Source organism: Leptinotarsa decemlineata, unplaced genomic scaffold (assembly GCF_025532065.1).
Source record: "Leptinotarsa decemlineata unplaced genomic scaffold, Ldec_3_MD MMD2_tig00000882_RagTag_RagTag, whole genome shotgun sequence".
Taxonomy (NCBI): domain Eukaryota; kingdom Metazoa; phylum Arthropoda; class Insecta; order Coleoptera; family Chrysomelidae; genus Leptinotarsa; species Leptinotarsa decemlineata.
In genome coordinates, this window is record NW_027412556.1 from 17,485,677 (window position 1) to 17,513,658 (window position 27,982).

Genomic DNA, 27,982 nt, shown 5'->3' on the forward strand with positions numbered 1-27,982 from the left:
TCTTTGATCCATTTTTTTCCATAGTAGAAAATCGCCAAACTCGCGAAATACTTGTAACTTTTGTACCTCTCACCAACAAACTAAATATGCTAAACAGGTGAAACAGTGTACCAACATAAAAAATAAAGAAATCGCTGATTGAATGTACATAGCCCACAAAATGTGAACATTTACCTTATTTTTGAACAGTCTGAATCACGATAGAACTCATTTAGCTCCAGCTAAAGGAATCAAAAATTCAGGTGTGATTTTGGACGAAGGGCTTAGGCTGGAATGGTACCTCACAATGTTAGTGAAGTAAATTCGCTCTTGTTTTCTCAAGTTCAGATTTATGGAAAATATTTTCAACAGTAAACAAGTGATCATAATGTATTATTTATTATTTTGTAGAATCCTACGTTATTGTGTTTTGGCTTGAGGAGGAGCTTACAATTTGGCATAAACAAACTGGAGATAATATAAAATGAGTTTTAAAAATCATTCATAATGTAAAAAAAAATATTTCAATAGACGAGTTATATAAACTAGCAGAAGTTATGGATACATGTCAAATATATTTCATAACAATAGTACTTAATGAGAAAAAATAATAAACTCAACATGAACCGTATATACCCAACAAGACTTATAAGAGGACAAAAGTTAATCCAACCAAAATAAAAAAAGACACCCAAAGATGTGTTGCTTTCCTTGGACCGCATGCATATAATAACTCCAACTGAAATAAAACAATTAAATTCAATAAAATGTTCAAAAGTAAAATGAAGGGATGGCTTTTGAAACACAATAGATATCTTGCTCACCAAATCATAGACATGAACAACTCACATACTCGTCATTTAAATAAATTGTCGTTCGTAGGGATACGGCAGCTGATTAGCCGAAAAACTGATTTTTAAACAGATTTTTTTTTAACACGCTTTTATTAGCTTCATCTGTATGTATGTATGTATGTAAGTTTGTTTGTAACTCTCAAGCTCATGATCTGTATTTGACAGAATTATCGATATTATTGCTTGATCTATTTGCGGGCAGATGGCGCTGTACGCAACCTCCTTGATATAATAAGAACTCACTCTACACGTATTTCTTCATTTGAAGAGAATTTTTTTTATTAACATGCGCGCCTGCTGCCTTATTTATAACCCTCCTTCGCACGCCTGCTGCCTTGGGCTTGGTAGCTGATTTTCAGGCTCTCTTTCCGGAATCGGTAAAATCGGTAAATATCAATGGTCTTTTTCTAAACAATATACGGCTGATTGATCTCAAAGTTCAAATAAAATATAGTTTGAAAAGACTGAAAAACACGCTTTTATAGCATAAGAAACTAAAAAATTAAAAATAAATATAGTTTAAAAAACTAAAAAACACGCTTTTAAAGAACATCGAACTAAAAAGTTAAAAATATTTTTTTAAATAAGCTTGGGCGCTTGATATACAAAAAATATGTTATTTTTTTAAGTTTTTTTGAAAAAACATTTTCAACTTTTTAGTTCGATGTTCTTTAAAAACGTGTTTTTTAGTTTTTAAAACTATATTTATTGTTGATGTAATGAGTAACTGTTGTCAATTTTGAAATTAAGACATTAGATAAGTTGTGCATTAGAAAATGTGAAAGATAGATACTCGAAAATGGAACTCTTGAAGCAAATTTTGTGACTACTATTTTTGAGCATTTGTTTGCACATATATCTGTGATGGCAAAATTAATATTATCATTATTATTATTATTTAATATTATTATTCGAAATTGATGTATTTATTTTTTAAATTAAAATAGACTTCGATTAAACTATAACTTTGTATATTTCAGCAAAAATAGTATTCGTTAATATAAACAAAATTTTCAATACTGTTTCAGAAATTGAATGACTCATTTCAACTGAATGTTGAAATGGATGTCCTCATCCAAGACTCCTATCGTGACTAACCTTTTATGTTATTCATATGAAGACAGGATACAGAACCAATATTCTTCGAAACGAGGGCATGAGGTACTCATATATTATTTTGTTATAATACTAGCAATTCAACTTGGGTTATTCAGTATATGCTATATACATCACTATAAAAAGTGATAAATTATCCAAATGTCGCCAATGAATGTATGAAATTTATTCATTAACCCTTGTTTTTGTCATATTTTAGAATGAAATGGATGAAAATGAGTCTGACACGAAGAAACCTGGCTTAATTTATAATGAAGGAGATACTGACTTGATAAATGCTGGATTTCATAATTTTTTTTTATTAATGAAGGCCACAATTCAGAATGTGTTGGTGATTTATTTGGTGTGAATTGACAGTTATACTGCAACTAGCGAACCGCCCCGACTCCGCACGGGTGCAATGCTGATAATATAATAATAATATTAAAGTTCATTTGGATAAAATTCAACATTATATTTTATAAACTATGTAAAAAAATTAACAAGGAGAGAAACCGCAAAGCCATTGGCTGTCCGCGGTGAGGGTGGTTTATTAATAACTATTTATTCCTTAAGTATTTCAAATTTAAGTTATGTAATACAATGTAGGTTGCAATTTTTTAACATAGATGAAATTGATACAGTAAAATTTGTAAAACAAGATAAAAATTATAACAATAGAATATATAATTCATTACAATACTAAAAGTTTATTATAGATCATTTAAAAAAAAGTACGACAGAATTAGTAATAATAATGTTTATTTACCAAGTGCATAGATATGGTGAAGTGTACAGAGTATAATCTACAGTAGACAAACATGAATCCCACATAAACTCGAGGTTGTACATGGGAATCCGGCAAGTACACATGTATCATGGCCATAAAATGCAATTTCCATGTCAGTTGGCAATCAAATAATTATTCCTTGTACATATGTATACAAATATGTATATGTATATACCCACCGGAAATTCAAGAGTATGAGCTGACAGTGATAGAAATATAGTGTTGTTTTATGGACGCGCCTTTTTCCTCCGCGGCTGGTGCCCCATTTGCAGTATTTAAATATCCTTTCTTATTGCACATCTACAATATAAAACGAACCCACATACAAAATTTCAGTCTTCCAAAATATAGCGGTACGGAGAAAACAGTGATGAAAAGCTAAGTTTCAAATGTGAACGCGCTCCTTTTACCCCCACGGGGGGGGCGCCTCAGTTGGAATATTTGAAAATCCCTTTTTAGTGCGCATATTAGATCTAAGAAACACCTATATACCAAATTTTAGCTTCCTAGGACTTACCAGTACGGAGAAATCGAGTTAAATGATTGACTTTCCCATTTATAAGTAGGGGAAACCGGGGTTGGAAGTCATATTTTTTGTCTTTTGCATTTTTAGTGTCCTTTTTTTTAATTATCTAAAAGAACAATTCGATCAGGCCAGTCTCAAATTACTTACACTGCAGGTTAATGGACTGACACCTATCAGAAAACAACCACTCCCCTTGCTAATACCATGAAGTCGAAGATTTCCGATAATTGAAAATTTTCAAGGTAGTGTCTATCATCGACTTTATGTTGATGCACTGACCTTGCACTGACGAGTGGCCAAACAGTCCGAAACCCGCCAATAATTGAAAATCGATTCCTGCAGCTGTGTCGCCTACAGCATATGCAGGAATAACTTCAGTGGAGAATCTTGCACTGACACCTGTCGGATATAATCCAACGCCAGTAGGGTGCTAATGCCGACTGAACGCCTCCCCCCACTCCTTTTGACCTTGAGACGTCACACGACCTTGAATGACGTCACCTAACCTTGAACGTCGTACACGTAGTATGAGCTTGAATGCGGTGTTTGACCTTGAGTGTGGGGTTTGACCTTGACGTTCGACACTTCGACTACCTTGAGCTTGCTCCATGGCATTGAATGTTGACCTTGAATGAAATCGTGACGTGTACAGAATATACAGTGGGATTAGGCGTTGCGGTGTTTGACCTTGAGTGTGGGGTTTGACATTGACGTTCGTCACTTCGACTACCTTGAGCTTGCTCTGTGGCATTGAATGTTGACCTTGTAGCTCTCATTTGGGTTATGGTGGGGGGGAGGAGTTGGGCTTTTATAAGGAGTGTGGTGTGAACGTTTCACTCATTTCAAATTCTCCTTATCGTACGGTAGATATTTCTATATACAAGATGTATTCGTGCGTTGATTGTAAAAAAAGTTTCACTCGTAGTGACAACCTACGTCGTCATCAGCGGGATTCCTGCACACCCGCAAATGGTGATGGACCTCCAACATCGAAGAGGCAACGGTTGACACCCCCAGCACTTCCAACACTGCAAACATGCGTTTGCTGCAATTTGACTATTGCAAGCGATCAGATGAATGTACATCGGAGGACGTTGCAGCACAGAACAAATGCATGTGTTCAATATGGGGAAGGTGTGAAAATTGTCAATACAGCTTTCAAGTGTCGAATTGTGAGCTACCGAGTGGACAGTGAAAACCACCACATGGATTACCCAACATTCTTCAATGAAATTAAGCAGAAAGTAGTGAAACTACTCGAAGAAGTGTTGGATATCCATAAATGCATGAAAGTGAACATGGAAGTGTTTGGGCGGTACAGTCTGCAAACTAAGGATCTTTCAGACATCAAATCATTTAATAGTCCCAATGAAGTAATTGATCAATCGAATGATTTGGATGTGGTTTATAGCAGTTTTGCAGATAGTTTAACTGTTAAAGCAGCGGAATTTCAAGATCGGGAATCAGGTATGTGATCTAGTCAAAATGTTGATGATGATGGACTTATAGAGAAAACCCATATTTTCAGGTTGGACCATTGAGAAAATTTTGTACTTGGAGGTGAATATCAACAAGTATAGCCCCTTCGGAGGGTCTTCATACATCAAATTGCCAAGGTTCATCGAATTGAAGAAAAGTGTGGTGAATGTTCTTAATCAAGATCAGTGCTGCTTTGCGTGGGCTGTGATTTCAGCTTTATACCCTGCCAGTCAGAAACTCAATGAAATTTCATCATATCCCCACTTCTCAATCGTCTTGAATGTAGCAGGTATGGAATTTCCAGTTAAGTTGAAAGATATTCCTAAGTTTGAGGTTATGAACGATTGCTCTATCAATGTTTATGGGTTGGAAAATGTTTTTAAAAATGGTAGAATTGAATATGAAGTTGTGGGTCCGTTACACTATTCTAAACGTAGATTAAATAGTCATGTTAATCTGTTGATTATTACAGATGATTCTGGTAATAGTCATTATTGTTGGATTAAGGATTTATCGAGACTAGTATCATCACAAATATCTGCCCGTGGTCATAAAAAGTATTTTTGTGATGGTTGTTTATTGTACTTTGATAATGAACGAACTTTATTGCGACATCAGTTGAATGATTGTAATCACATATCGACAACGATACCATACACAAATTTCAGGGTTGATAAATTTGGTAAAAGGGTACCTGAGAATATTTTGAAATTTGAAAATATCGAGAAACAGTTGAGGATTCCATTCGTTGTATATGCTGATTTCGAATCTATTCTGAAACCAGTGCATACTAATGAGCCAAATTCTTCTAACTCTTATACAAATCGAACATATCTTCATGAACCATATGCTTTTTCTTACCTCATAAAGTGCTCTTTTGATGATTCTATATCTAAATTTGTACTATATAGAGGTGCTGATGCAGCTAAAGTGTTTGTGTCAAACTTGGAGGCTGATGTCACCAATATTTATCACAAATATTTGAAGAAAGTCATTCCAATGAGTCCATTGACTGATGAGGAAGAGCATGATTTCAATATTGCCGCCACATGTGGTATATGTGGAGAACCATTTGGTGATGGTGATATTAAGGTGCGTGACCACTGCCATCTAACGGGGAAAAAAAGAAATGGAGCTGCACATAGTATTTGTAACCTCAATTTCAAATTGCCCAACTTTATACCCATAATTTTTCATAATCTCAGTGGGTATGACTGTCATTTGTTCATAAAAGAGTTATGCACAAACAAAACAAAAGTTGATGTCATTGCTCAAACTAAAGAAAAGTATGTTTCCTTCACGAAACATATAATTATGGAGAGAATAGTAGATCACAATGGAGTGATGAAAAATAAGTTTTTGAAATTAAGGTTCATCGATAGTTTTAAATTTATGGCTGCTTCCCTTCAAGAGTTAGGTGACAATTTAGATGAAAAACATTTTGTGGAAACAAGGAAATTTTTTCCGGAACAGGATAAATTCAAACTTATGAGGCAGAAAGGTGTTTTTCCGTACAGTTTTATCGATTCTTTAGATAAATTAAATTATTCTAGTATACCATCAAAGGTGGACTTTTATGATAAATTAAATGAAAAACATGTTTCTGATGAGGATTATGATAGAGTAAAGCAGGTATGGAACACATTCAATTGTCAAGATTTGGGTGAATATTCTGACATATACCTAAAATCTGATGTTCTACTGTTGTGCGATATTTTTGAAAATTTTAGAAATATGAGTTTAGATACATATAAATTGGATCCTGCTCACTATTTCACTTCTCCAGGTCTTTCTTGGGATGCTATGTTGAAGTATACGGGTGTCAACTTGGAATTATTAACTGATATCGATATGGTGCATTTTCTCCAAAACGGTATACGTGGTGGTGTAAGCCAGTGTTCGGAGAGAAAGCATATTGCAAACAATCAGTTTCTTCCAAATTATAATCCCGAAGAACCTTCATCTTTCATAATGTATTTGGATGCAACAAATCTGTATGGTCATAGCATGTCTCAATCATTACCTTTTGGTGGGTTCACTTGGTTGACCGCCAGTGAAATATGTCAGTTGGATATCAATAGTATTCCAGATGATAGCCCCCAAGGATACATACTTGAAGTAGATGTGCATTACCCTGTCGAGTTACACGATCTACATTCGGATTTACCATTTTTGGTTGAAAGTATTATACCACCTGGTTCAAAGTCCAAAATACCCAAACTTATTCCTAATTTGAATGATAAAAAGAAATATATCGTTCATTATAGGAATTTGAAACAAGCGGTCCGTAATGGTTTGATGGTGATGAAAACTCATAGAATTCTCAGATTCAATCACCCCAAATCGAAGATTTACTGAATGTCTACAACCCGGACCTGGACGAGTCTCTGGCGGATTTATCGCATCTTCAAAGCTTCTTATCGCCCATCGAACTATTATCCCCCATCGATTCAGGGGATGAGTTCGAGAAACCGGTGAAGAGGGCCAAGAAGATGAAGAAGTCCGCACCTGTGAAGAAGTCCGCACCTGTGAAGAAGTCCGCACCTGTGAAGGCATCCAAAGCCAAAGGTGGGAGGGGTGGTAAGTTGAGTGCTTTTCGCAAAAAGTGTGAAAAGAACTCACCTTACGTTGGTTGGCCTACAGCACCCCTTCCAGTGATGGAGGTGCAGAACTTGGTGGAAGTCGTCGCCCAGGTCCATCGGGATGCGTCACCCCCTCCAGTCACCCCCCAGGTCCATCGGAATGCGTCACCCCCTCCAGTCACCCCCCAGGTACGTGTTGAGCATTCCGAACAAGAGGTTGGCCCGGAAAATGTCCTTTCACAGACTGTGGTAGAGGGTAATAAACTCAAAGAGTCTATTACCTATGCACAGTCTGTGAAAAAGAGATATTTGAGGGAAAAGAAGGTTGTGGATGGTTCTGATTCCAGAAAAAGGGCCTTGATGGCGGATATTTCCACCATCGAGGCCCAGAAACTGGAATTAGAGAAGCGACTCTCTATGCTTAGGGCGAAACTTCAAGAAGAAGATTCGCAACAAGGAAAGAGTTTGGCTTACATCCAAAAATATGGACCTCTTGTTCAGGAATGGGATGCCATGTGCCAGGGGTTCCTTAATACCTAACCCCTTTTGTAAATATATTTTTGTTTAGTTTAAGTTAGATGTATGTTTAGAATAAAAAATTTGTAATTTTAGGAATATAATAAAAACTTGCATGTTAATTTTAAGGTTATGAATGTTATGAATGAAAAAATAAAATAAGGAATATTGGAGTGCATATCTATTTTGGTTGTTGCACACAAAATACTGCGTGGTTGGGGCAGTATTTATTCCTTCATTCTAGTCATTTTCTAGTCACATGTAGTATATAGAATAAAATTAGTTAAATAGAATAATTGTATAGAATTTCCATCATTTGAAAGTGTGTGAATTGTAAAATAGTTATTTTTTCTAGAGAATAAATAAAAGTGATTCTAGTAATGCTCTGAGTATAATTCCAAAACTTTTGACACTTCTCTCATCATTACTTCTCTCAACATTATTCAAACAAATTTCATTTATGTGAATGTGTAAAAATAAAATCATGAATCTAATGAATATTATATTGGATTTATTCCCCAATTCTCACATCAATACTTGAATAAATAACCTAGTGGGTCTTTATTTTTCACATATTCCCCCTCCCTTACTCTACCCCACTTTCTTCAAATCATATAAATAAGATTGTATTCTCAATATTCTTCAACTTGTTCGTTCATCATGAATCAAGCAACACCAAATATTCGGGAAGCTGATTCCACCAGTGAACCTCATTTTGCCCCACCAGAGAATTGGTCCTATGGTGACATTCAAGTTGCTGTAGTTGATTCAACATCTCCCGATGATGAATTCGATGGTTATTCAGATACAACAAAAGAGCTGAATGAAGAACAAGATGTAACCTCAGACGAAGATGAGTTTGAACATGATGAATTTGCCAGCCCAGAACTTGTGGATCAACTGTGGCTTGAAGATCATCAAATCGCTCCACCAAATATCATCGTGGTGGTTGATTCTCCCGAACCTGACATCATCATTATAGATGATGATGATGATGATAGGTTAGGTTAGGTTTTCCTCGGAGTGCACATAGTACCTGGTTGGTGCACACGGAATGCTGCGTGGATGGGGCAGCATTCAACCTAACCACTCTATTTGGTAGTAGTGAAAAAAAATAGGCCTATATCGGTACACCCTTGCGGTGAAACGTTAGTTGTTTCGCTATAAAACGAACTAATTAGAAAATGGAAACAGTTAATCATTATCTTTGAATATCTTTGGAACATTATTTTAATAATGTTGATAAAAATTCGTATCATAAAGAAATTTCAAGCAATGTATATTCGGATAAGTAACGAAGGGAAAGGTTGTATAGGCGATCGCGAAGTGATCGCTTCGCGGCCTGGGGCGCTCAACATCCGCCACTTGCATCCGGGGTGCGTTTTTTGCGACCCCCACCTCCCCCCCACTCCGCCTCCCACTATACCCCCTCCTGTGCAAGAGTATAAATGTAGGAGTCCCTCAATGTAATCTTCAGTTGAGTAGCTATCGTCAGCATGTCAACATACCAGGAAGCCGATTCCACGACCGGACCCCAGGCGGAAGAACCTACAGCGCCACTCCCGGATCTTCAGTTGGAGGATTCCGATATGGAGAATCCAGATATGGAGGCCGATTCAACCACCACGCCTCATCACCCTTCCACATCTTCGGTCCAGGTACTGCATGTGACCAGTTCCGAAGACCACTCCGAAGACTCGAGCAGCTCGGATGATGATGACGATCTCTGGGACGACGACGCATTTGCGGAGGAAATGGCGTTTTCTGAGGGTTCGGTGATGTGGCAGTACTTCCCCCGACCCGATGACAGCGACGACGACGACGACTTGTAATCCTTTCCTTTTTTTTCCCTATTTTTTTCCCTATTTCACCCATCCTTTATCCTTCCTCGGAATACACATTTTGTTTGGTTGGTGTACACGAGACACTGCGTGGTTGGGGCAGTGTCTACCTCCCTCTCTCCTTTCCACCTTTGAAATAAATATTCTGAATTACAATACCAATTACTCTTATTGACTACTCTGAATAAACACCCCTCGAATTTGAAATATTGTCTTATGAAAATTATATTTCCAAATCTTGACATGAATTTTGCAATTGTTCAGATAAGAGAGAGCTAGTATGTTATCAAACAGATTCAAATCCACTCGGACGCTTAAACAATCATTTTTCAATGTGATTTATTTTACAAAGATAAGATATTCAGAGAACTTACATATTCTATAACACATTTGGGCATACCTCATATGTATATGGATGTACATTTTAGAGGTATATCCATATATTACAAACTACTCTTCGTATGATTATGTGACACTCAAAATATTCTATTTCTTTGATTGAGTGATCAATCTTATTATTAGATATCTACACTTTGTTTGTAGCTCTGAAAAGAGCTGTATTTTTGTTGACCCGAAAGTCCACGGTAACTGCTCCGCAGATGGGGTGTTGTTGCAATTTCATTATGAGATATTTACTCTTTGTTTAAATAATGTAGCCCTGAAAAGGGCTGTTTTTTTTTTGTTGACCCGAAGGTCCACGGTTACATCTCCAGAGGTGGGGTGTTGTTACATATGATACAGACGGCTATTCTCCTAAAGTTGGTCAAAGGCCTATCACATGCTTTACACAATGTTTGCCCCATCTCCATGAAGCGGGCGGTGTAATGAATGTCGACGTGCTCATAATACCCTCCATTGTTATTCCGCACAGAATAAAAGCGGAAGCAACACCAACACAACTTCTCTATTTCACCGTCAATCGTTTTGATCCTTACATGACTATCCGTTACACAATACAAATCTAACGGATCATCCAATGTCTCAGTGATATTCAACCACTCAACATTGCCAATAACTACTCCGCTATCGTCAGTCTCGTGAGTCGAATCTGTTGCGATACCTTCATCTTCTTCAACAAGACCTTCTTCATCATCATCAATATCTAAATCCCCAACACCTTGCTCAATTGCCTCATCGTCTTCGATATTTAAGCCACCTTCTGCACCTTGCTCATTCACCTCATACTGCATATCTCCACCATCATTTTCTTCGTAACACCCACTATCTGTCCAACGTCTTCAAACTCTTCCACCAGCTCATGGTTATTAATATCTCTCTGAGATAATAATGCTAACACAGCAGCTCTCTGGGCAGACATATTAATGTATTCTTGTGGTGATACTTGAATACTGACTGAAGTTTACAATCACTCACCGATTTTTATATGATTTTTGACAGTGGTGGTGGTAGCTCCCTCCACTCTACCCCACTCTTCACGGTACCTGTTTATAAGAGGGAAACATGGGAGCGTGAGAGTGTAGTTAAATTCATCGATTGAATATTTGTACATCTATCAGTGAATATGTCTTTCCCTAAAGAGTGGGATACAAAACCGACAATACGCGGCTTTCCAATCAAAATTGGCAAACATATAGTGTGTTACAACTGCCATGGGTATTGGCCTGAAACATATATCAACCCATGTACCGGCCTGTGTCGTAGATGTGTTGTGGCAAGGAATCCAGACCCACTTCGGAAGAGGATAAATGGTTCAACTCTAGAAGTAAGTGACTACCGCCAGCAGTGCAGAGAATGTTCGAAAGAGATTATGTGTAATAATATGGGCATTTCAAGGAATATATGCATAAATTGTGTAGCGACTTGCGATACATTAGTCCAGCGATGTCTACAATGTGGTGAATATAGTGTGGATTGTTGGAACAATTTATGCAGTGCTTGTAGAAATGATTGGCAATTGTGTGAGAATGTCGGCCAATTTCACCCCAACAGAGATGTCCACTTTCGAGAGTGCTGGTGTCTAACCCATGAAGAGCGGATAGAGAGACGGAGGATTCATGGAAATCTTATGCTAACATACACATCTTGAAGTGATTTCAATATGTTGAATTTATGAAAAATAAAACCAATAGTTTACATATTACTCGCATCATTTCTAAGATTATTATTCTATTTAGTTTTTAATAAATAAAACAATTTTAATACACTATTTTTTTATTTTTTATCTAATATTGAGTACAATCATGATAATGTCATTACACTAAAGAATTTTCATCGATCCATGAGTTGTGATCTTCAGAGAACCCCAGCCACTTTACATAGAGGCGATGTCCTTTTTTTTTTAAAACTCGCTCCACCAAATACGTATTGGGATCTTTCGTTTTATTCAACTCCAGCCCATAAAAACAGCCTTTGATTGGTTGCCCATTCACATCTTCTAATGCATAAGTTATAGGTTCTGTATTATTAACTTTCACAACTTTGAATATTTCAGCTGTAAAATTTGCTGTATAACCTTTATCGAATGCATTTTTATATTTGCTGATTCGAACACTATCCCCAATTTTAAACGTACTTTTTTTACGTTTCACATGTGGACTCTTAGATTCGGCATACATTGACAATTTAGTAGACTGTTTCACATCTGCAGGTTTCATACCAATCGTACGATGAACTTTGTTGTTATACTGACGAGTAATTCTAGGAAGAATGTTCAACCACTTGTAATGACCTTGAAGTGAAAACTCCTTATAAAGCCAACTCTTCAATGTTCTGATTACTCGTTCTGCAATTGCAGCTTTTTTTGTGCTGAATGTTGAGTAATGATTGATGTTGTGTTTCTTCATTAACGATGAGAATTTCGAATTATAGAACTCAGTACCATGATCAGATTGTAAATTTTTTGGAGTATATTTAGCATCTTTCAACACGCTTGCCATAGCTGCAGTAACTGAATCACCAGTTTTATTCTTCAACGGCCTTGACCATACAAACTTTGAATAACAGTTGATAACTATAAGGATGTACCTACATCCCTCATTTTCTTTAGAATATGGTTGTATTTCCATCAAATCCATCTGCCACAAGTCAGAAAAACCCTTTATTATCGTCTTCCGACGGGGGAAATTTCGACGCGCCGGCTTGTGTATTTCTTTCACAACCTGCCATTTTGCATTACTCATATTACTGCTCTAAGACTTCTTCAAGATAATAAAATTGAGGAATCACTTTTCTACTGATCAGGTGCAAGTGTAACGTTTGACTATTAAACTTCAATGACTCGCTCAGTAAAAGTATCAACCAACTTAGCTATTACGTCAGTTCGCTTTTCCACATTACTCAATTGATCAGCTAATGCAGAAGTGATGAGTGCATTTTTGTCAATGATTATTTGCACCTCATTATGTTTTGAATCAATATGTTTTCCGATGTTACGTAGCGTTGATGCAATGAATTCTTGGAAATACTTCAGAGTTGTCTCATTGACTCTTCTAATGTGATCGTCAACATATCCTTTAGTAACAGAATCTTTACTGTCTACAGGTTCACCAACATTTTGAAACCGCTTATTCTGAATATCATAATCACCATTTGGTGATAGAATGAATCCAACACCAGATCTTCCAACTATTGGTTTACTAACACCACCTCTTCTACGACCAAATTTATCAATTGTGGTATGCATAGTTAGATCGTTTGTGATCGACTGAGCCAGTTTCACACATCATGTTCATGATATTGCGGTCAATAGACTAATCCTTCTTCACGTAATTCCTCAATTATGGCTAATATTTCATTATCATGTCCGGTATGTCCAGCCAGTCGTGAACTCCAAAGTAGTCGAAGGCGATCAATCAATTCTTCGAGTTCATTCCAATAAACATAATCTGTATGCTTATTTCTGATATATTTTTTCTGGGTGGGTATTTTGATCATGCCAGCACCTTCTCTACTAGGGTTTCCATTGGATAATAATGGTAGGATTATTTCTCTATATTTCTTCCAATTATTCGATAGAAGACCTTGTTTTCTCTCATTGTATTTATATGCAGCCTTTGTTAATTTGAGTATATCACCATATGTGGTCATATCGGAAGAGGGGATATTTCTCGATGGTACTTTCATGAATATCAAGTTATATAGTTTTGGAGTGCCCTGATAAGAGCCAATAGTTTTACCATTTTTCATAAACATAATTTTCTCATCGATAAATTCCACATCAGCTACTCCCATTTGTAAATTTCCCGTTTCAGTGTTCATGTGTACTCCAAAGACTGTATCGTAAGAGGGATTTCCTGATAGTAACTTTTTTATATGCTTTTGTACTTCATCACCATCATCGAATACATTAGGTGATTGTGAATCTAAAGTTGTCAATTGAGAGGTTTGAAGATCCTTCGAGGAAGCCCCTTCAAATTTCGGTTTCCACTCACTTTCAATTATAGTTTTGGCTGTTAATGGTGTAGCAGGCTTTGTTTTCTGCATCACTTCATTCATTTGAGATGCTCCTTCAGTATTGGCAGATATTACTTTCAAAGGTGTTATTATTGGCTCATAGATCCTCTCGAGTGCTGATTGATCACCTAGACGACTACTTTTGATATAATTGAATTTCTTCCGAACGGCATCCGTTGCTTCAATTAACTTTCTTTTTAAACATATTTCATCATCATTTTTTCCCTCCATAATTCACTCCAAGAATTTGTATAATGAAGTGTTATCTCCACTATCTAGCACTCAAGTGATTCAATTCTTCAAGAACGTCAAGGATATATGAAAGCGTCGAATCCTTTTCGATAACGTCCATTTACCACTTCTCGATCCTTATCAATTACTAAAAATCCATATTTATCTTCCCAACATCTCGCACACATATCTTGAAATTGCTTATATGTTACATCTGGTGATACATGGTCGGAAAAAATATGATTGAGATTCATATCATCTTGTTTGAACATTACGATAAAATTTGCATTATCTCGTATCAATTGTTTCGGAACTCGTGAATATGTTTGGGCTAAATAGAAACAATCCACATTTTTATGACGACCCATACTGAAATATGATCGTATAACATCCTGTTTCTCGCACATAACATCATCAAAAATGAATATCGAATCAGGTTTGGCGTCTGAAGGCTCTACTATTTCACCTGCATTATTGGCAAAAGTGTAAAAACCCAACCCTTCGATTGGAGATAATACTTCACGTAAATACTCGTATTAAGGTTGATAAAGAGACTTTGAATAAAGATAAACATTTGCGAATCGTAATTCTAGAGGATGCGTTAGCAAAGAAATCATAACATTTGTCTTGCCACAGTTAGAAGGTCCAATAATCAGGCCGCGAATAGAAAGTGGAAGTAAAGATCCGTGACGTTGTTTGACACCGCTTCCCGATCCACCACCCACTTTTTCATCGAAATTATCGATGAAAAATTGCTGCTTCTGCTTCAATATGCGCATTGTATGACAGTTGGAGACTATATAAGCAGGGTTCCACATCGATTCCTTTATTTAAATAGGGGTTATGAGTCGATGCAGATCTACTGAATTGCATTCAAATAAAACTGGTAGAGGATTGATCAATTCCCTCATCAATAATCTACCATTTGAATTACACTTACCTGGCTATCAGTATTGCGGTCCGGGCACCAAATTGCAGAAAAGATTGTTGAGAGGTGATTCGGGTGTCAATCAGTTGGATTTTGCATGCAAAAAACACGATATTGCATATTCACAGAACCCCGATAATCTTGAGCTAGACACATAGCGGATAAGGAGCTTGCAGAAAGTGCTTGGAATCGTGTCAAAGCAAAAGACGCTACTATTGGAGAAAAAGGAGCTGCTTGGCTAGTTACGAATATAATGAGAGGGAAACGCCGATTTGGTATGGGTTGTGACTCATCTCCCAAGCAGTCACACATTCCGAAGAAAAAGCGTTCTATTAAGAAAAAAAAAGTTAAAAAAATATTGAAAGCTTCTAAGGTGATAGCTTTTGGTTCTGGGATCGTTCAGAAAGTGCGTGATGTTCTACACAAAGCGGGTGGAAGTGAATTTGTTGTCAAAAATTCTAAAAGAGCAGCTGAAATTGCACTCAAAGCAGCACGCAAATAAAGGGGAACTTCGATAAAATATTTTGATAGTTTTGGCGATTTACCCCCTCCCAAAGAACTGATTCACTATTTTTATATGGGTTCGAATCCTATCAATACTATCACATATAATTATAAGCGTGAACAACGATTCAACACAGTATGGTGTGGCCATTTGTGTTTGAAGTTTCTTCAGAACAAGACATGGAGTTAACACCAGTACAGGATAGGGAGAGTATCAAGAGGATGAGTCATTCATTGATCGCATATTCCAGAGTACGCACTTTACAAAAAATGAGTAAAGAACAACTCGCTGATATGCCGAAAGAGGTGTTGATTGGGTGTGCATCACATGAAATCGCATCTGTATGGGATAAGTTACCACAAAACCTACAAAATGATATTGATGTCTTGAAGTATCAGTACTGTCAAGAGCATTACAATGATTCCAGCGGTAGCAGTAGTAATTCCGATATGAATGATGGTCCACCTACAAGAAAAATTTTTTGTTGTTATTGTAAAGTGAATGATGTGAATGTAGTCACACATAATGATATGGATAGACCACCGAAAAAGCGACGATTGGTCCACAATTTCTGCTGTCAGCAATAAAAAGACATGAATCATCGAAAATTCGTCAGTCATGTCACGCACGTTTTCATTGTCGGGATACTCTAGCGAGTTGAGTGCCAACTTCTACCCACCCATCGAATTGGATACCAATAGTAATTATGGTCTGGGATTACATGGTTTCTACTCCTACAATTCCATATTCAATGTAGATGCTAAGAATAATGTTATCGGCTATTCGAAGACAATTATCTCACCCCCCACTATTATAAAAATTCCACCTGGGGCATATGAAATTGATGAAATTAATAAGGTGATTCAAAGATTCATGAAATCCAAAGAAGTGCAACTAGAAAATGGAATTGAAGAAAATATCGACGAAGTATTTCTCCTACGTGCAAACAATAACACTCTGAAATGTGAAATGCGATCGAAATATTACATTCATCTCAAACATGAAAACAGCATTGCTGAACTTCTAGGGTTCGATGACAATGTTTTCAATTGTGGTGAAATACATGAATCAACATTGCCCGTGAATATCAATAAGGTGAGGATTATTCGTGTGGATTGTAATGTCACAGCTGGAGCATATTCGAATGGCGATGAAATCCATAGCATCTTTGAATTTGATATTGATGTAGAGCCCGGTTACAAACTCACCAAAGAGCCACAAAATATTATTTATATGCCAATCCGACCTGGTGGTCGTCAGTACCTCGACAATATCACTCTTCGCATATTGGATGATAATGGTAATCTGATCAATTTCAATGGTGAAAAAATAATAGTCAAATTGGAATTGATAAAGCTATAATAATCATCATTTCTCATATATTTATTCACAACATCGACGACAGTCATTAGTAACAATCATCGTTTCTCATACGTTGATTCAGAACATCGATGACTGTCATTAGTGTATCATAAAGAAAATGAGTAAAGGAAGCATCGATAAGTTTGGTCGCAGAAGTAAGGCAGTTTCAAATACTGTTTTGCGTGGGCAGCCTGGAGTTGGTTTCAAATTAACAACCGATGGAAACTTTGATATGGAAAATAAACGTTTGAAAAATATAGCAGAGCCTGAAGAGAGTACGGATTGTGTTAATCGAGGATATGTCGGTTTTTACATCTCAAAGATGAGAGGAGAATTAGATACTGATATTGACAAAATTAATTTGAAATTAGATGGAGTAGAAAAATATTCCGTATCAGTGAGGGAAGATCTCATTACGCTTGGACTGAAATTAGTAGAATTTGTAAAAAAGTATGAGCATATGGATAAGGATATCAAATCGCTGCAATCTGATTTGAAAAAACAACCCTCGATAAGCATTCAAACGATCGAGCAAAAACGATGGTGAGCGATGATCATCTGTGAAAAAAGTCAATATAAAGCTGAAGTTGATCAAATTGTTACTCAGTATTTGTTACTTCCTAACGCTGAGCAGGTGATATTCATTGATGGAACTATAAATTCTGCGATTATCGTTTCTAAAAATGGGGTTGTGCTTCAATAGTCAGCGATTGCCGCAGCGGCAGCAGTTGAGCCAGCATAATGTATTTGGTGGAGGCTATGATCATGTGCATTTAAAGAAGCGAAAATCCAGCAGTCGATTCATTCCACGTATATCTGCCAAACGGTCAAGATATAGAATAAGTGCTAGTAGCCTGAACTTTCTCAAATCTATTGGCTTGAAGGTGCGATATAAAAAATAGTAATAACATGGCGACAATCACCACAAGTGATAAATTGGAAGTGTTCGAGGAGCCCATGTTCGACCATTCCCTCATCAGCCTTCATGAGCATACATATAAGCCGTATGGTTCACCATATTACAAAAATTCAGATGAAATACGAATTCCAATCAATTATCAAGATCTCATACTCGATATTGCAGATAGTTACATTTATATCGAGGGGAAGTTCACACCATCTGATGCCACAAAGCGGTGCTACCTATCCAATAATGCTCTCGCCTTTCTCTTCGACGAAATTCGCTATGAAATGGGTGGTGAGCAAGTGGTTGTTGTTCAAAAACCCGGCATAACTACCACAATGAAAACGATGATATCATTCGGAAAAACGCATGCAAATTCGCTACTACCGATAGGATGGGGACTCGATGTGAAAAAACAAGATATATTCGATCCCGTTAGCAATGTATTTAGTGGTAAATTACCCTTGAAGTATCTCATGGGTTTTGCTGAAGATTACAATAAGGGGATAATGAATGTGAAGCAGGAGCTCATTTTGATTATAGCTCGCTCATTCAAAAATTCATTCATTGGGGAAGTCGATGCAGATTTGGATATCAATAAAATAGAATGGAGAATCAGGCACATTGTGCCGGAAGATCGACAGAAACTGAAACTATTGAATCGCATAAATAAAAATGGTAATAATGCTAAAGTGAAGGTGGCTTATCGTATGTGGGACCTTTATGAATTACCCACACTTCGTGATACATCCTCGGATATATGGGCGGTGAAGACAACCAGCAGCCTCGAAAGACTACGATATATCATCATCGGCTTTCAAAACACCGACCAATCCGAAAATATGTCAAAAGATGTAACGAAATTCACACATGTGAATATTAATAATATTCGACTATCTCTGAACTCTGAAGTATACCCATATGAGCGTTGGAATCTGGATTTCGACAAGAAGTTAGACTCATCAGCTTACTATGCATATGAAAACTTCCAACGTAGCTACTATTATAAAACTATGAGTGAACCGATGATGGATATTGGTAGCTTTCGCAACAACCCACTATTCATTATCGACTGCTCCCATCAACCCGAAGCTATGAAGTCATCCACTGTCGACATCAAAATAGAATTCGAAACACGCAAGGTGAAGTTTCCAGCAAACACCAAAGTATATGCACTCATCCTCCACGATGCTGTTCTATCATATAATGCTCTTAATGGCTCTGTTCAAACTGGATTGTAATAAGATTGACATGTAATATGCTATGAAATATTCGATATTGATGAATAATAAAACACTCAATAATTATGTTATATCTTTTATTCACCAAACAATTAGATACAAACAAATATGGATTGAAACATTATTTTATTCACAAACATATACAACAGATTTCAAATATTTACAACACCATCATTTATCGCTTCTTCCAGTTGCGGGTTGGGACTCTGTGGTTCCAATTGATATTTCTCTATGATATTTTGCGGTAGGTAGGTGCATATGTCTTGAAGAAAATGTTTCAAGTCTGCTTCAATTATTAACTCACAGAACTCATCCAAATTTCTACTCCCATATGAATATTTATGACACAATGCCACACCGAGTTCATACTTCTCACTAAGCTCCAAAAGTTTTCGCACCTCTTCAGCATCGTAACATACACTCAAATCATAATTTGATGAATGTAGAGCATCAAAACTCAGATCAGCCATCTCCCAAGCCATTTTTCTTATGGCGGAATCCAAATCCACTGCTTCCGGCCACTCTTGGGCTGAATATTGCATCCACATATTTATAGAATGGTGAGTTCTGAAAATTCATAAATGGCATTCATTAGTTTGCAAATAATATAAAAAAAAATACTCACTTGAAATCTGACTATGTCTATGAAGTGACCAAGTTGATACATATTTTATATTATTCTACCATAGTTTCACTATTTACAAAAAAAAATCATAATTTCAAAATGTTCAATCTAAAACATTGAATTTCATCAATGATCGGGTTTTAGCACCAGGATAATCCTGCGAACTTTGACCCATATAAGTAAGTGTGAATTTGGCTTTGGATGAATTCACTTCACGAATGAAGTCTTCTGGTAATTGCTCTGTGACACGTTTTGGAAGCCATGCTTTAAAAGGAGTATCACTTTCCTCATCCAATAAAACTACTTGAATTGATTTACCATATCGTGTGGAATACATTGACATTTTTTCAATTTTATATTGTTTATCAATAACCAGAGCGTTTATAGGTTTCTGCTCTAAAGCTTCACTTTGTTGAATTATAGAAAAATTAATTTTTTCAATGTCAAATTTCAAATTATCCATATTCATAAATATAGTGAAATTACGGTTAATTAAAATAAAATATATATTCACCTCACTGACGAAAACGCCCTCTCGGATGGGTTGATACTCGTTGTCTTCACTTTGGAATTCGACAAATACTTCTGTTTACCTATTTGGGTATTTTAGAGTGTCTAAACTGAATGTGGAAGCATGATATTCTGAACTTATATAGGAATTACCAACAAGGGAGGGGGCAACGCCGAACCCCACTGTTCAAGGTTATATTCTGTGCACGTCACGATTTCATTCAAGGTCAACATGCAATGCCACAGAGCAAGCTCAAGGTAGTCGAAGTGTCGAACGTCAAGGTCAAACCCCCACACTCAAGGTCAAACACCGCATTCAATCTCATACTATGTGTACGACGTTCAAGGTTAGGTGACGTCATACGATATTCTGAACTTATATAGGAATTACCAACAAGGGAGGGGACAACGCCGAACGCCCACTGTTCAAGGTTATATTCTGTACACGTCACGATTTCATTCAAGGTCAACATTCAATGCCATGGAGCAAGCTCAAGGTAGTCGAAGTGTCGAACGTCAAGGTCAAACCCCACACTCAAGGTCAAACACCGCATTCAAGCTCATACTACGTGTACGACGTTCAAGGTTAGGTGACGTCATTCAAGGTCGTGTGACGTCACAAGGTCAAATGGGGTGGGGGGAGGCGTTCAGTCGGCATTAGCACCCTACTAACGCCCTTCGTTGTATTAGTCAGGGGAGTAGTTGTTTTCTGTTAGGTGTCAGTCCATTAACCTACTGGCCTGAATTAATTGTTCTCTTAGATAATTTGAAAAAAAATCTTTCAACATCCTCCATAGAGGAAATACAACAATTCTTATGGAAAAGAAAAGTGGGACATTTAACTCCGGGCCGGGGATGGTTGTCACAGTATCTGGGGCAGGTAGTCATATAAGTAATTGAGGGGTATGAAAAACATTCAAATGAATATTTTCATAGAAAGTGGAGTAATATATACGTGAATAATTATATTCAAGAAGTGAAAAAAGTGTCTCATTTGTTGGAAAAAAATGTATTTGCTTCAAATAAATAACTTCCATCTGGCAACTGGTAGCCTGATATGGCAAATGTAACCCGGCAAATGTAACGCTGTTTTTCGAATATCCTTGGGAGACGAACTTATCTCTCCGACAGTGAATTTCGAATATCCTTGGGAGACGAACTTATCTCTCCGACAGTGAATTTTTTGCAAAACAGTGTAAGAGTGCGATAAGAATTGATCCCAAAATCACTTCTCTTGTAGCACGCAATATCACTGCATGTAATACTAGCCGATCAGACTTTCTCATATGATGCCATGCCATTTCTATGATTTTCTTTAAAATAAACAAAATTGTATGTATCAGAAGCTCATGAAGCCAACAAAAAATGCAACGCACATATATGTTGTTGGTTGTCACATGTGACTACCAGCTCCCATCAAGTTGGGACAACCAGCCCCAAAACATATTCAAAACATAACCCCCTAAAATAACTCTAAATTAATATGCATTCATAAAAACGAATAGTGATATCATGAACCACAGGTCAAAAATACATGAAAAATTATATATATCTACGGAAAATTCTAGTATACTTATGAGACTCTACACAAATGCACCAAAATTAACTTTTGCCGCCCGAAAAAAAAAAATGTACGTATCTCCTACACACAGTATAAGAGTGAACTGAAGCACCATATAACTGAAGTGACGTTACGACGGAGGAATTGTTCTCGCGATCCTTAGATTTTGTTCGATATACAAATAAATATACAGAGAAAAAAAGTATTGCTGACAAATATCTATGTAATTTTTTTAAATGAAAGGTTAAACTGGAAATTCTAGCGTAGAATAAAACCAAAACAAGCACTTTTCCCAATCTCCAGAAATGCAGTAGGTACTCTTCTCGACGCATGCACAACGCATGTTTCACCAACCAAGTTGGCGTCTTCAAGAGATAAATAAAACTGAAAAACAGTGAGTATGAATTGCATTAGTTCGGATTTCCATTGTCTGATTTGATATCATTATGATTCGAAGTCTATGAAAGAACAAATTACCTATAAATAGCCATCTCTCGAAGGAATAGTCCACTCATCACCCGAAGACGATTGTGGATACACAATCGAAATGTCGTGAAGTAACTTGATTTGAATTCTTTTTCAATTTTAGCTAATTTTTAGTTTTTTTTAAATTTTTTTTTACAATGCAGTCATTTTCATTTTGTATCTTGTTTATTTTATTCGTTGTATTGTATTTCCATTTCAGGTTTCATTGCTTAACATAATTGATATTTCAGGTATTCATTCTAATTTCATTTGTTCTTTCATAGATTTCGAATCATAGTGGAATCATATTAGACAATGGAAGTCTTAACTAATGAAATTCATGACGAAACTTTGTCAACCACTTTCAAATAAACAGTGAGCAGTGAGTATATTAACATTGACGTTTTTCGACTCAGACGATTTGTAGCACAAATCCAGTTAAAGATATGTCTTATACATATATGTAGAATGAAACAATACTTTTCAACTACAAATAGGTAACCATTTTGTTTCGAATAGATAGCTAAATAACTTTTCCAACAATACTTTTTTATTTGGGTCTAAATATGATTTGTTAGTTGCGGGAGCCAAGAGTGTTGGTTTAAGAAGTGCAATTTATAGTGGTAATTGTAAGGACCAATTTGCAAAAGTATTTATTATAGACATAGACATACTTTATTTGATTGCGTTCATGTAATTTACATTTGTAGCAAGTCATATTACAAACATTTTATTTGAAAATAAATTGAATTTGTATTTTCCGAAAGAAAAAAAAATCATGGATTGAATGCAGAAACTGAATATACAGCATGAACAATCAAACTCAACAAAACATTAATACCTTAAATACGATCAAAGATATTAAACAAATAAAAATTTCAACATTCTCATGCGAAGGTGGGGGGGGGGGGGGGGTGTCTAAATAATCTGCAATATTGTAGAAACTTGAGCTGATGAGGAACTGTTTCACATTTTGATTGAAATAATTGGGGGACAAAGATTTAACTTCCCTGGGCAAGTGATTATAAAGAATTATATTGCGAGTTATTCATAGCTTTATTCAATCTATATCTTATAGTTCTAATTTGATCTGCATGTCGAGTGTGGTAGTGATGGAAATTTGAATTTAGTGAGTAAATGTTTTCAATTCTCTAGTTTTAATTGATGGCAGCGAATGGATGAATGTTAACTCAAAAATCATTATACCTATAGATTCAAAAATTTCATTTGAAACCACCTATAATTTCTGAGAGATGTGGTAAAGTGTTTGTTAAATCATGTTTCAATAGTGTTGATATATATTCATTTGAAAATTCAATAGATAACTTCAAAAATTACGAATTGGAAAAATCTGAAATTCATCACCATCGAATCACTTAGTGGACAGCGTGGAGTTGGCATTGGAATTATCTGTTGATCTTTGAGTAACTGAATTGTGAATGATACTTGTCTGCTGGCCATATTATAGGTAGAATTAGATCATACTAGTTGTTGCCCGCGGCTTCGACCCCGTAGAATCTGGTTTGTCACATTAAGTTTCGTGACAGACCATTTTAAACAAATAGTTACAATATTATCCCAAAACTTAGGTTTCCAACTTCAAATCTGACGAAAATTAAACAATCTTTGAACCCCTATTTTTCCCCCTTGGAGGTGGACATTCCTGATTCCCTTTCTTGATGCTCATTTACGCTATACAAAGAACCCACCTGCATATTTCAAGATTCTAGGTTTAGTAGCTTCGGTTGTACGTTACTTTAAAATACAGAAATAAAAAAAAGCCAACTTGACTAAGAAATGAATAGCTTCGCGAATCGAATTATGTTAACTATACAGAAATTCGCAAAAATACTACGACCGTCAACGACGTCTGCCCCCACGCGTCTGCCCGCGTTCTCGGCGATCGAGCTTCAGTAGACGCGACGTAATGGCTTACTGTCTTGCGTCAGGTTAATCTTATCGTGATAACTTTTAAACGAATCGTCCAAATTACTTAGTGTAAAAAAAAGTTTATATAAATTGAATACTTGAAATGACAATTATATCAATTTTTATAAGAATTTGGCAGATATTCTGAAATGTGCATTGTAAAAAAGTATCCAATTAAATTATATTTATGGTTCAGTATTTTGCATATAATGGCTACCACATGAAAGGTAGGTACATGCTATCACGGACTTTTATTTAGAACTATTTATATAAACGATCTTACCGTACATTATTTGCATGTATCCAATGGTATGGGCAGCGCACGCCAATATAGCTCTCAGGGTGCAAGACTTTTTCCGACTTACTTAATACTTATCATCATATTGTAGCCTATATGTTATTCTGATGTATAAGCTGTATTTATGTTAAGTTTCATCAAAATCCGTTCAGTCGTTTAGGCGTGAAAGAGCCACAAACATACATACATACATCCATCCTCAAAAACTTTCACATTTATATTAGTATAGATTAAGCAATAAAAGTGAAATGAAAATGACCCCAGAGTAGAAAGAACTAAAAAAATAAAGACAAACAAAAATTAAAAAATAAAATGAAAAATTTGAAAGATTTCAAACGAAGTTACTCTGCATTTCGATTGCTAGTATCCACAATCGTCTTCGGGTGATGACTGGACTATTCCTCCGAGAGATGACCATTCATATGTCATTCGAGCGCTTTCACCTATCCCCTCTTCTCTCTTTCCGCTTCACCGGTTTAGCAGCTTGATTACAGCACCGCTTGATTACAGGTTGTCATATGTTGCGTATCTCTACGCTGGCTTGGCTAAATGCGTCGTTGGACAACATATAAACAGCTTCTTTGAACTTCCCCTCAAACCAGTTTTCCTCCCTGTGGATGATTTCAGCTTAGGACCACTTAATGTTATGTTGATGAGTTCAGACATGATCTGCAATTCCCGATTTGTAGGTTTCACCTCGCTGTGTGTTTTTCTTGTGCTTGGCAATGCGGACTTTCAATGGCCTTTTAGTTTCACCGATATATAATTTGCCGCATTCATAGGGTATCCGGTAAATGCAAAGAACAAACAAAAATTGAATATCATCCTATCCATGGAAGCGTGTTGAAATTCATTTTTTTTGTATTTCAATGATGCAACTTATAGTCACAGACAATTATTCAAAATATATTTTTTTAGTTATTATCACACGTCTATACTACAAATCCCAAATCTAACGCATGTTTCGCTAGCTAGCTGTGCTAGCAAAACATGTTGTAATGTATTTTTCAAAATGAAATTTGTGAATATCAAATCGTGAGGTATAGTTTTTGAAATCACTATGGATCTTCATCAAGTAACGGCCGAATCAATCAGAAAAAAAAGGATTCAAGAAACACTTTATTTTCCCCAAACAATTTTACAAAAACGCAACACTAGTTTCGCTATAAAATAGCGTCTTCAGGTGTGTCTATACTAACTAAAATCTACATATTCAATGCTTTATATATATATATATATATATATATATATATATATATATATATATATATATATATATATATATATATATATATATATATATTTTTACAATTTGAAGTACCTGCATTTAAGTATCTGACTTTTACCTACCCAAATAATGTTAAACATGTATACTTACCTGAGTTTAATGGGAAGTATTCCGCCAATTGAAACAATTGAGCTGGTTAAGTGTCTCTTGAACAAAAACTACAAAAACTTATAAGACAGAAAATTTTAAATTTACTTAGTATTTAAGTATTTGTCTATCTCAAAATTATTTCCAACAGTTCAATCTTTTATATCTATTCTTTATATTGGCGAGGTTCATTTGATTTACATAATCATTTGATTCGTCTCAGTGGAGTTACGGTCTAGTCTTTTGTCATAATCATAGTATCAAATTAATTTTGTGAATTTCTGTTGAAGCATTTATGCAAAGTTTCAATATTTGGTCACAATCATATCTGAATATTTGATTCCATTGATTCAATTTGATAAGGACCATGATAGTGATTGAAATTGTGAGACCGAGGCTGAGGGCACGAAAATGGCGACGACCGAGCGTTGGCGAAGCGACGCGACGGCGGAACGGTGGCGATGCATACAACAACATCTATAGTAAAGACGTTTGAAGGGTATCATCATGATAAACACGTTACAAGTTTGGATTTGTCTAAATGATGTTCAAATCTAAAGAAATGAACTTTAAATGTTCAAGCCCGTCTCGGATATACCTACACGGTAGGTTGAATGGACTGACGCCTATTAGAAAACAAATACTCTACTGGCTAATACCACGAATGGCGTTGGATTATATCCGACAGGCGTCAGTGCAGGAATCTTTACAGAAAATATCCTGCATGTGCAATTGGCAATACAACTGAAAGAGTGGACCTTCAATTTTGGAACGGGCACACTTGCACACCGGTTTCGGGCTCCTTAGCCACTCGCCCGTGCAAGATAGTGACCATCATCGACCTAAAGTCAATGATATTCCATAATTGAAAATCGAAATTCTTTCAGAGTGTCTCATTCCTCGTCTCAAGTTGGAGCGAACATCAAAAATGTCACTCCATGTAGTGGACGAGGTACTAACCAACTGCATATCCGAAATTTGCCCGATTCCTCTGAATAAGGAAGAAACACTTTCTTATTAGTTAGTGGGATATGCTTGAAGTCAGGCAGTCAACAAATCTAAATAGATGAACTTTAAATGTTCAAGCCCGTCTCGAATATACCTACATAGTAGGTTGAATAGACTGACGCCTATCAGAAAACAACTACTCCACTGGCTAATACCATGAATGGCGTTGGATTACCTACTGTGCAGGTATATCCGAGACGGGCTTGAACATTTAAAGTTCATTTCTTAAGATTTGTTTACTGCCTGTCTTCAAGCATAGCCCACTGACTAATAATAAAATGGTGTTAGATTCGAAATCTATGGCAGAACATATATGAACATAAGTGAAAATAAATCAAATATAAAAGTCAAAGTATTCATTTGAATTATTTTAAACAGAAGTAGCTAATTTTGGAAAAAAAGGAGAAAAGCAATAATTGTAAAGAAGCCAATTTGCAAATATGAGTAGGTAAAACAGGTTAGTGTTACTGGAAATGAAAATGATAATGGGTTAAACAGTAAGTGAAATGTGAATAATTTTTAAACAATAAAAACGTGAAATGAAAACAAAGTGAAATAATCAAGATGAATGATGAAAATGCCAAAAATACTTGGAATTAAAGTTTAACATTTGATATTCAAATTGTTATGGAGATTCAGCTTATTCGTTATTGCACACTCTATCATCGTTTCGAATTTTTATTCCCGAAAAACTTCACACTTTTATATTTATACACGAAAAGTTACCTTAGTTTGCTAATATTTGTACCTTTTTCGCTATTGGCACAATATTCTTTTGTATACCGACGACGCAACGTAATTCAATATGTTAGATAAAATTTATTTACCGTGGAGGCACTCAAATTTTTCACGGAAGCTTGATCCTAATTGGAGGTCCATCATCATTCCAAATATCCCCAGCGAACTAGACAAACACTCCAAATCTAGACAGCTGCTACCATATAAGTCCACACAGAAACATACCT

At 36.1% G+C, this 27,982-nt stretch overlaps 1 long non-coding RNA gene across 1 annotated transcript; it reads right to left on the reverse strand.

The window, feature by feature from the left end:
- Positions 1-380: 380 nt before the first annotated feature.
- Positions 381-27,980, reverse strand: LOC141482194 (uncharacterized). Its single transcript, XR_012465406.1, has 3 exons — positions 27,845-27,980; positions 26,013-26,080; positions 381-718 (listed from the first exon to the last, which is right to left on the reverse strand). It is a non-coding gene; the product is annotated as an uncharacterized lncRNA (long non-coding RNA).
- Between the last annotated feature and the right edge of the window lie 2 nt (positions 27,981-27,982).